Source organism: Triticum urartu, chromosome 3 (assembly GCF_003073215.2).
Source record: "Triticum urartu cultivar G1812 chromosome 3, Tu2.1, whole genome shotgun sequence".
NCBI lineage: Eukaryota > Viridiplantae > Streptophyta > Magnoliopsida > Poales > Poaceae > Triticum > Triticum urartu.
In genome coordinates, this window is record NC_053024.1 from 316,636,379 (window position 1) to 316,646,053 (window position 9,675).

Below are 9,675 nucleotides of genomic sequence, written 5' to 3' on the forward strand. Positions count from 1 at the left end.
CCTTGTTTTCACTCCAGATTTCTCCATCACCAATTCAAATGGCTGATGCACAGGAAGATCAGTTGAATATACAAACATTGTCGACAAAAGCAATGAGAAATACAAAAAAAGGACGACATGATATAATTCACATATATGACGCTTGGCTAAACAGCATGGCATTGCATAATTCACATATATAATGCCTTGCAATAAGATAGCATTGCATAATTCACATTTATAATGTCTTGCAACAAGATGACATTGCATAATTCACATATATGGTAATTAGACACTAAACAGGCGGGATTCACACAAAGCATGTCTAAAGTAAGCAAATGACATAGCAATGCAAGATACCATATGCATGATATGAGCAACATAACCCTGCCAAGTTAGAGCATGCACCTCGGGGGGGGATAGGACTGGTCATCTATCTCTGAATCCTCCTCTGGGGAGCTATCTGTAACCAGCAAGACATGCACTTCGTCAGATAGCATTGTCTGCTCTGAAGACCTTGTTTCCACTCCAGATTTTTCCATGACCATGCTGAATGGCTGATGCACAGGAAGAGTAATTGAATGTACTTAAATTGTTGACAAATTTAACACGTAATAAAAAATGATGTCATGATATAATTCACATATAAGATGACTGGCTAACCAGGGTGGCATTGCAAAATTCACATATATGATGCCTGGCTAAACAAGATGGCATTGCATGATTCACATATACGATAAAGAAAATAAACAGATGGCATTGACACAAAGCATGTCTAAAGTAAGCAGATGACATCTTTGATGTATACGGTAAGCAATGCAAGGCACCATATGCATGATTTTACCAACATCAGCATGCCAAGTTAGAGCGAAGACCTCATGGGGTAAATAGGAGTGGTCTTCTGCTTCTGAATCCCCCTCAGAACAGTTATCTTCCTCTTGATTACGATCCGAAATGGGTGGAGGGGGGCTGCCTTTGCGCCCACCATGGAGTGACGTTTGCATGAAATTTTATTGCCACGCAAGGTTCGTCTCTTTTGCTCTACACGTTCAGTTCCATTGTGTAAAATAACTGACATGCATATGAATAAAACATAGTGATGTAAGGAGTGCATGCACAAATCTAGAGTGATGGTAGCAAACTGTGGATAGACCCAAAACAAATGATAGCAGGCAGATAATAGCTTTAGTTAAAAAATACAGATAATGGCTCCTTTAATGTTTGTTTGCACCCAACATGAAACTCATAGTAGACACTGGAGATTAACCAGATAGTAGACAGATAGTACTGATTGCTGCCCCAATATGTACCCCACAACCATTTAAAAACTCAAGTTTTAGCATAAGTTTGGACCTGAGTCGGAGTCTAATAGGTGAACACGACGATAAAGTAGCATGTCATCATATTAAGCAATGCATAACGTAAGCAGACACGGAAGAGTGTGACCTCTCTTGCAGACCCGTGTAGTCCTCAAGGTCATCTGCTCAGTTGATGATGGTAATGCAGCTATCGTGGCTGCTGGCAGCGGGGAAGAAGATCTGAGGCGGCGAAAGACAGTCTGGAGAGAGGATCCCTGCTGTGGTGAACCCTTCCGTCATTGGAGCAGTTGAGCTGGGGTGGAACACAACACCGCAGGAGCAGGACAAACCACACAAGGTTTTATTTGACACATATCTATAACAGAAGTAATTGTGTAAGGGCTTGTTTGAATTTGAGGATTCTAACAATGCAGGGATAGGAAATAGACAGGAATAGGATAGGAATGCACGTGCAAAACAGAGAATTTAAAAACACATGATTTCAGCCAATTTGGGTATTTGGTTCACAAGAATTGGAAGATCACAGGATGCAAAGAAGCATGGTGAGATTAAGTCAAAGCACAAGAAGTACAACCTATTTGGCGAAGCCATGTCGATCTCAGCATGATTAGGTTGGCCGGTGAGGATGCTCCGGCTGACTTGGCTGTCGGAGGAGGGGAAGAAGATCTTAGGCGTTTGGAGATGGAGCTCGAGGTACTGCTTCGCTGTGATGGAGAGTTTCGTCGTTGGAGCAGCTCTGGTGAGTTGTACGACACCGAGGCTAAAGCAGGACAAGAGAGACAATGTTAACCTGAGTGGAATTCTAATAGCATCTCCAATAGATGACGTAAAATACATAACCACAAAGTGCTAGATTTATACATGAGCCGCTCATCTCTGAACTTAATTGTCGAAACTGAATTTAACTATCGAAACTGAACTTAACTGTCGAAACTGATTTTTGCTGTTGAAACTGAATTTTACTGTCGAAACTGAACGCACTAGAGGTGAGGCCACATGTCAGTCGACTGACTTTTTCATCTCTGGTCAGTCGATTTTGCAGCCGTTGGATACGAAATCAAGGGCCTGTGGTTCATCTTCAACCTCCACCCCCTGAGCTGCCAGCGAGCACCGTCCAAACAGCCACCCCCCGCCGCCCGCGGCCGGTGGTGCACCGCCCCGCCCGCCCCGAAAACACTCCCCACCGCCGGTCCGCCGCCGCCCCGGCCATCCCTGTAGGCCCCCAGTGCCGAGCTTTTTCTCCCGCGATCCCCACGCCACCGCCCCACCACCGCCCCCACCCTGAACCCTAAGATAAATAGTGGGGTACCTCTCCGACGAGCCCCCCTCCCCGCTGTGGCTGGTTCTTCCTTAACTCCGGCGAGCCCCCCATGAAAATCGACTGACCCAGAAGTCGATTCAGTTGACTGAAGTGTAGCTAAATCGGAGCAGCATCGCGAGCGAGAGCTAAAGCAGAAGCAGCTCCTACTGATGTGTACGTCGCCGCCGAGGGAGCGACGCCGTGGAGGAACTGGCCAGCGACGCTGCCGTGGATGGATCCGCGCCGTGTCGGCTCGGGACCGAGCACCGACAACACCGTGAGATCGAATCAAGAATAAAATGAGGCGATTAGTGTACAACCTCATTGGTGGCGCCGATTAGGCCGCAGCTTCATCCGAGGAAACGGTTATGATGATGCTCTTCCGGTGGTGCAGGTGAAGACGGCGGTGTGGGAATGGAGTTGGCGTGAAAGACGAGGGAAACGTTGGGGCAGCTCCTTGGAGGTGCAGGACGGAGTGGCTGAGCCGGCGGGACGACCAAATCGACGACGGATCCTCATCGGGTATGGTGGATGAGGGACATCGAGGTGTTGCTGTGGACGACATCGTTGGGGAAGATGCCCCGGCTGGGTGGCGAACGGAGGAGGGTGTGGGGATTCGCGGGTTTTGCCGACCTCGGTGTACGAATGGGTGGGCGGATGGGATGGGAGTGAGGGAACCATGGCTTAGGGACGCGCTTGTCCGAAATGTGGGGTAAGTTACGAAAGTACCCCCACCGATTTGAGGCGGTTCTTTCAGTTCAGGGGTATCACATGCATTTCGCATGTTGGGATTTCACAGGAGGTGGGAGTTTTCACGCGCGCTGTAATTTTGGAATAGAAAGGTGCGGGTTGAGATGGAGGGAGTTGTCGGAGCATGACGAGACAAAGATTTATCTTAAATATTTCGGGGTAACAAGGCACGGGTTGAAGAGGCGGGAGTTTCGCAGCATGATAGACAGAGACGCTAGCTTGAAATTTCGGCATAACAAGGCGCGGCTTGAAATTTCGGGAGAACAAGCTTAACGTGTACCCAAAAGAAAAAAAGACAATTTAGACTAGTATGATATACTACGTACAATGTGTGTAACACGCACAACACACACATACACCATTTAGACAAGTAAGGTACACGTGCATTGCACACATGAAATTTGGCAACAAAATTATGAATAAATACCACATTATAGCATGTAAGCTTTGAGTCATATATGCATGATGTAGATGTTCGTTTAATTCTTACAGTTCATTTCATTCAAAATCGTCTAGTTTTTATAAGAAAGCTAATCTATTTTAAGATTCATGGAATTGTGCGTTGTAAGGCATAAAGTAAAAAAATCATGTAGAAAAACATTTGGGCAATTTTGATATGGAAGATTCTAGAACAAAGAAGAAGTGCTTGTGTTTTGAGGTTTGTGCACTCCATGGTTGAACTTAAGCATAATGCACAAATCTCAAAACAATAGTGGTTCTCCTTTGTTCTAGAATCTTCCGTATCATAACTGCCCAAACCATTTTTCTAGTTGAATTGCCATTATTTGTTTTTACTTTATGCTTTACAACACACAATTCCATGAATCATAAAATAGATTAAGGGCTTCTTTGATTCAAAGGATTCTCGAAGGAATTTTGGAGGATTCTAATCCTTAGGAATTTTTCCTATCTTGGTTGTTTGATTCGTAGGATTGTAAACCATAGGAATTTTTCCATATGATTCATTTGCACTAGATTTCATAGGAAACATCCCATCCACTCAAACCTCTTTGAAAGAATTTTGCGTTTTTTCTATGCACAATCAAACACTCGTACCATCCTATAGGATTCAAGACGACATTCCACTCTAATCCCATGTTCTTCCTATTACCGCGTTTTGGAAATCCTATGAATCAAAGAGGCCCTAGGTTTTTTATAAAAACTAATTGATTTTGAATGAGATGAACTATAAGAATTAAACGAAGGTCTACATCAGGCGTATATGACTCAAAGCTTACATGCTACAGTGAGGTATTTATTCATAATTTGGTTGCAAAATCTAACGCGTGCAATGCACATGTACCTTACTAGTACTTCGAGTATGTGCAAAACAGAATGGCACGCTACACAGTGTCTCTCTTACAGTTCATGAAGCCAGGTGGCACATGTGGAGGTGTTGTCATGACATCCTTGTGTGGATTGATCACAGTGACGTGCTGCTGGTTCCAGAAGAATGTACTCGGCCTCCCTGAGCCGCACTGGCGGTACATGCACAAAGCGAAGATGTGCACGCACGCCACGCACACACTCATTCCCTCGCACGCACACGCGGGTACACGGGCGGACGCAATTTTGTACCAAGATCCACCCCCATGTTATAATTTGACGTGTGTAAAGTCCTTCACTTCATTGATGGTCAATTAATACAACGCATGCAAATTGAGTGGACATGGGGGCGGAAGAAAGACATGCACGTAGTACTGCGCGCATGCGAGTAGGTAAATCATGGGTTGCTAGTAGTACTTCCATTGGTCTCCTTCGTATTTTGTGCCAATTTTTGACAATAACATAATATTTACGCATCTAAGCAGTGTAGTCTACTTGAAATTTATGTTCCACTAAACTCATCGAGAGCCATTTCGGGCCTCGAACCAAAAACCATCAATTAATCTTTACCTTGTTCCCATCACATTCGAAAGTACTAGTGCTACAATTAAGTGCAAGCCTGCTCACACCTACCAATACGTACCAAACCTGAACGTGTTCCCACTATGCAGGTTTTAGTACTAGTGCTAGTACTTAGGTTATAAAAAAGGGAACTACCTCACCGAAAATTACTCTACCTTCCTCGTCATAAGTCCTCCTTCTTCGTCCGTCCTTGCCATGGCCGGTGTGTAGAGCTCTAGGTCGAGAACTACTCGTAACAAGGGAGCGGCAACCAAGGCCGCGGAAAAAAAGAGGGTTTGACGCCACGCAGAGACCTCGAAAGATCTCTCACGGGCAGGCGATGGCTCCCAGGAGCGCCCTAGACGCGGAGGCGAACATGCGGCGTTGGAGTCGTTATCCCTCGATGGCATGCCCGATCAGCTCAATAAGCACCTCAATAAGCAGAAGGAGTTCATGCACGGCTTGGTGGAGGTGCTGAAGGAGAGCCTCGACGACATGCCCGCTGAGCTCAATGAGCAGGGGGAGTTGACCGCCGGCTTGGTGATGCTGCTGAAGAAGAGCATTGCCTCAGATAAGAAGGCGACCAGCGAAATCCTGCAACTTCAGGAGGACAAGGCGAAGCTCTGCCATGAGATCGACCTGCCGAAGGAGGAGAACGCCGGCTGGAAGAAGCTGCATGAGAATAGTAGTTCCTCGGTGAAGATGTTGCAGGGCCTCATCATGGAACAGAAGGATGAGTTGGCAAAGCTCCGCATCAAGCACCCGGCTGCTGTCAAGGTACGTAATGCAGTCGTGGAACAGATGATGAAGGATCACGTCGAGAAATCCTACGTCATGGACACAATGATGAAGATGGCGGAGGAGACACGCAAGGAGATGGAGGTCGTGAAGGCGATGAAGAAGCAGTTACGACTCCGCGGCCAGCAACCCTTCATGTAGTGAGAGGAGCGCCCAGACTTGTGTGTGCGTCTTCCTTCTTTTTTGGGGTGATAATCCTCCTTCTTCTTTTGCCCCTGAGCTTCTTATTTTGCTTCGGGTGTTTGACCGCACGTGTCACCTTCTCTGCGAGGCATGAATAGAACAATGCTAAAAATGAGATGACTAGCAAATTAGATCATTCTTTATCGCCAATAGAACAATGCCTCTTGCTAGTAATATATAATAAGAGTAGAGAGTAGAGGGTATGGCATTGGGCTGCCATGTTTCGTGCTCCTCCGTCGTACTCCAGTGGAAACTTGAGTATACCGCACGGTTCTTTGCTCCTCCTCAGGTCGTCGGCACATTTATACGAGCAGTCAAATCACAAGGCCCGCCTTCCAGCAGTAATGAGCCATCAAATCACAAAGGCCCTCGCCTCTCGTGAAAAGGACCAAGCTAGACTGCCCCGTCCTCTAGACTTTTAAAAAATTTATACATTTGTACAGTAGTAGTATCGATGGATTGCGCCATGGAGCAAAACTAACAAGATGTAATTAAAGAAGAAAGGTGGTACATATAGAGAGCGCTCGTCGCCAAATTATGCATATACTATATGACACTACCCACTATGAAGGTACTAGTAACATAGACTAGTAACTAGTCTATGCTACTCTCCACTATGACCATCCAAAGTCGAGGTGCGAATACCAATGAGGGCCTGGCTGTGTCTATACTTGGACAACTCACCCGACTGCATGCGCACCAGGCAGACGAAGCTCGTGTCGTGTTGGTGCCGTGTGCGGCCCGCACATTCATCAGTCTTGCTATAAGTCACGGTAGATGCTATATAGGTCCGTCGTATCTTACATCAAGATCCGTGCAAAATTTTCTTTTCAGATTTTATTTTTTCTCTCTTAAATCTCAGTCGAGTGAGACATTGCCACGCCATTAAACAGAGGCTCGGGCGCCATTAATGGAGACCTTGGGAGAGAAGTGGACGGCAGATGGAGGTCAAAGGGCTCGCACGCCTCCCGTACTCAAATAGCTACCCTGCACGGTGCCTCCTAGCTAATAAAAAAGGGGGACGCGTGGCGGCATGTAAATGGTAAATAGAACGCCCACGGTTTCAATAATACTTGTCTTTCCGATTGTATCGTGACAACACTTGTTCCAAAATGACTTTGTTGATTGTTAATGTGTGCGCCTTCGCAAATCGGACAGCAAAATTACCACAGCATGTTGGTGTCATGTCATGACACCAAGCCAAGTTTCATGATTTTCATGCGTGTTTCGGATTTACAGGAATTAAAAAACCAAGTTTCTCAATGTTTCCAGCCGAGCCATGACACCCAGATGTTTGAATTTCATTCCCATTTTTGGCATGGGACCTAAAAATTTACCCGAGGACACACATGTGATTTTTCAACCAGCTTTGGTGCACTGGAGCATGTGCTTGTATTTAAAATTTGAATTATGCACACAAAGGTGACACGTTCCCTCTCAAAACCACGAGTCTTGTTGAGAGAAGCTCCGGTTTGCAAGAAACTTATACCAAAACTTGTTCCTATTCTGCAATTCTTTTATCACAGCATGGTAGTACCATGACATGACACCATGCCAAGTTTCATGATTTTCAGGCGCGTTTTGGATTTACAAGAATTTTAAAACCAAGCTTCTCAATGTTCTCGGCCGAACCACGATGCCCGGATGTTTGAATTTCATTCCCATTTCTTGCATGTGACCTAGAAATTCACCCGAGGACTCGCGTGTGACTTTTCAATTAACTTTGGTGCACGGGAGCATGTGCTTGTGATACGTCTCCAACGTATCTATAGTTTTTGATTGCTCCATGCTATATTATCTACTGTTTTGGACATTATTGGGCTTTATTATCCACTTTTATATTATTTTTGGGACTAACCTATTAACCGGAGGCCCAGCCCAGAATTGTTGTTTTTTGCCTGTTTTAGGGTTTCGAAGAAAAGGAATATCAAACGGAGTCCAAACGGAATGAAACCTTTGGGAACGTGATTTTCTCAACGAACAAGACCCAGGAGACTTGGACCCTATGTCTAGACACAAAAGAGGAGGCCACGAGGTAGGGGGCGCGCCTACCCCCCAGGCGCGCCCTCCACCCTTGTGGGCCCCCTGTTGCTCCACCGACGTACTCCTTCCTCCTATATATACCTACGTGCCCCAAACGATCAGATACGGAGCCAAAAACCTAATTCCACCGCCGTAACTTTCTGTATCCACGAGATCCCATCTTGGGGCATGTTTCGGAGCTCCGCCGGAGGGGGCACCGATCACGAAGGGCTTCTACATCAACACCATAGCCCCTCCGATGAAGTGTGAGTGGTTCACCTCAGACCTATGGGTCCATAGTTAGTAGCTAGATGGCTTCTTCTCTCTTTTTGGATCTCAATACAATGTTCTCCCCCTCTCTTGTGGAGAACTATTTGATGTAATCTTCCTTTCGCGGTGTGTTTGTTGAGATCGATGAATTGTTGGTTTATGATCAAGTCTATCTATGAGCAATATTTGAATCTTCTCTGAATTCTTTTATGTATGATTGGTTATCTTTGCAAGTCTCTTCAAATTATCAGTTTGGTTTGGCCTACTAGATTGATCTTTCTTGCAATGGGAGAAGTGCTTAGCTTTGGGTTCAATCTTGCGGTGTCCTTTCCCAGTGACAGTAGGGGCAGCAAGGCACGTATTGTATTGTTGCCATCGAGGATAACAAGATGGGGTTTTCATCATATTGCATGAGTTTATCCCTCTACATCATGTCATCTTGCTTATGGCGTTACTCTGTTTTCATTAACTTAATACTCTAGATGCATGCTGGATAGCGGTCGATGAGTGGAGTAATAGTAGTAGATGCAGGCAGGAGTCGGTCTACTTGTCTCGGACGTGATGCCTATATACATGATCATACCTAGATATTCTCATAACTATGCTCAATTCTGTCAATTGCTCAACAGTAATTTGTTCACCCACCGTAGAATACTTATGCTCTCGAGAGAAGCCACTAGTGTAACCTATGGACCCCGGGTCTATCTTCATCATATTAATCTCCCAATACTTAGTTATTTCCTTTGCTTTTACTTTTCTTTTATTTTACTTTGCATCTTTATCATAAAAATACCAAAAATATTATCTTATCATATCTATCAGATCTCACTCTCGTAAGTGGCCGTGTAGGGATTGACAACCCCTTATTGCGTTGGTTGCGAGGATTTATTTGTTTTGTGTAGGTACGAGGAACTAGCATGTAGCCTCCTACTAGATTGATACCTTGGTTCTCAAAAACTGAGGGAAATACTTACGCTACTTTGCTGCACCATCCCTTCCTATTCGGGGAAAACCAACGCAGTGCTCAAGAGGTAGCAAGAAGGATTTCTGGCGTCGTTGCCGGGGAGGTCTACGCAAAAGTCAATATACCAAGTACCCATCACATACCCTTATCTCCCGCATTACATTATTTGCCATTTGCCTCTCGTTTTCCTCTCCCCCACTTCA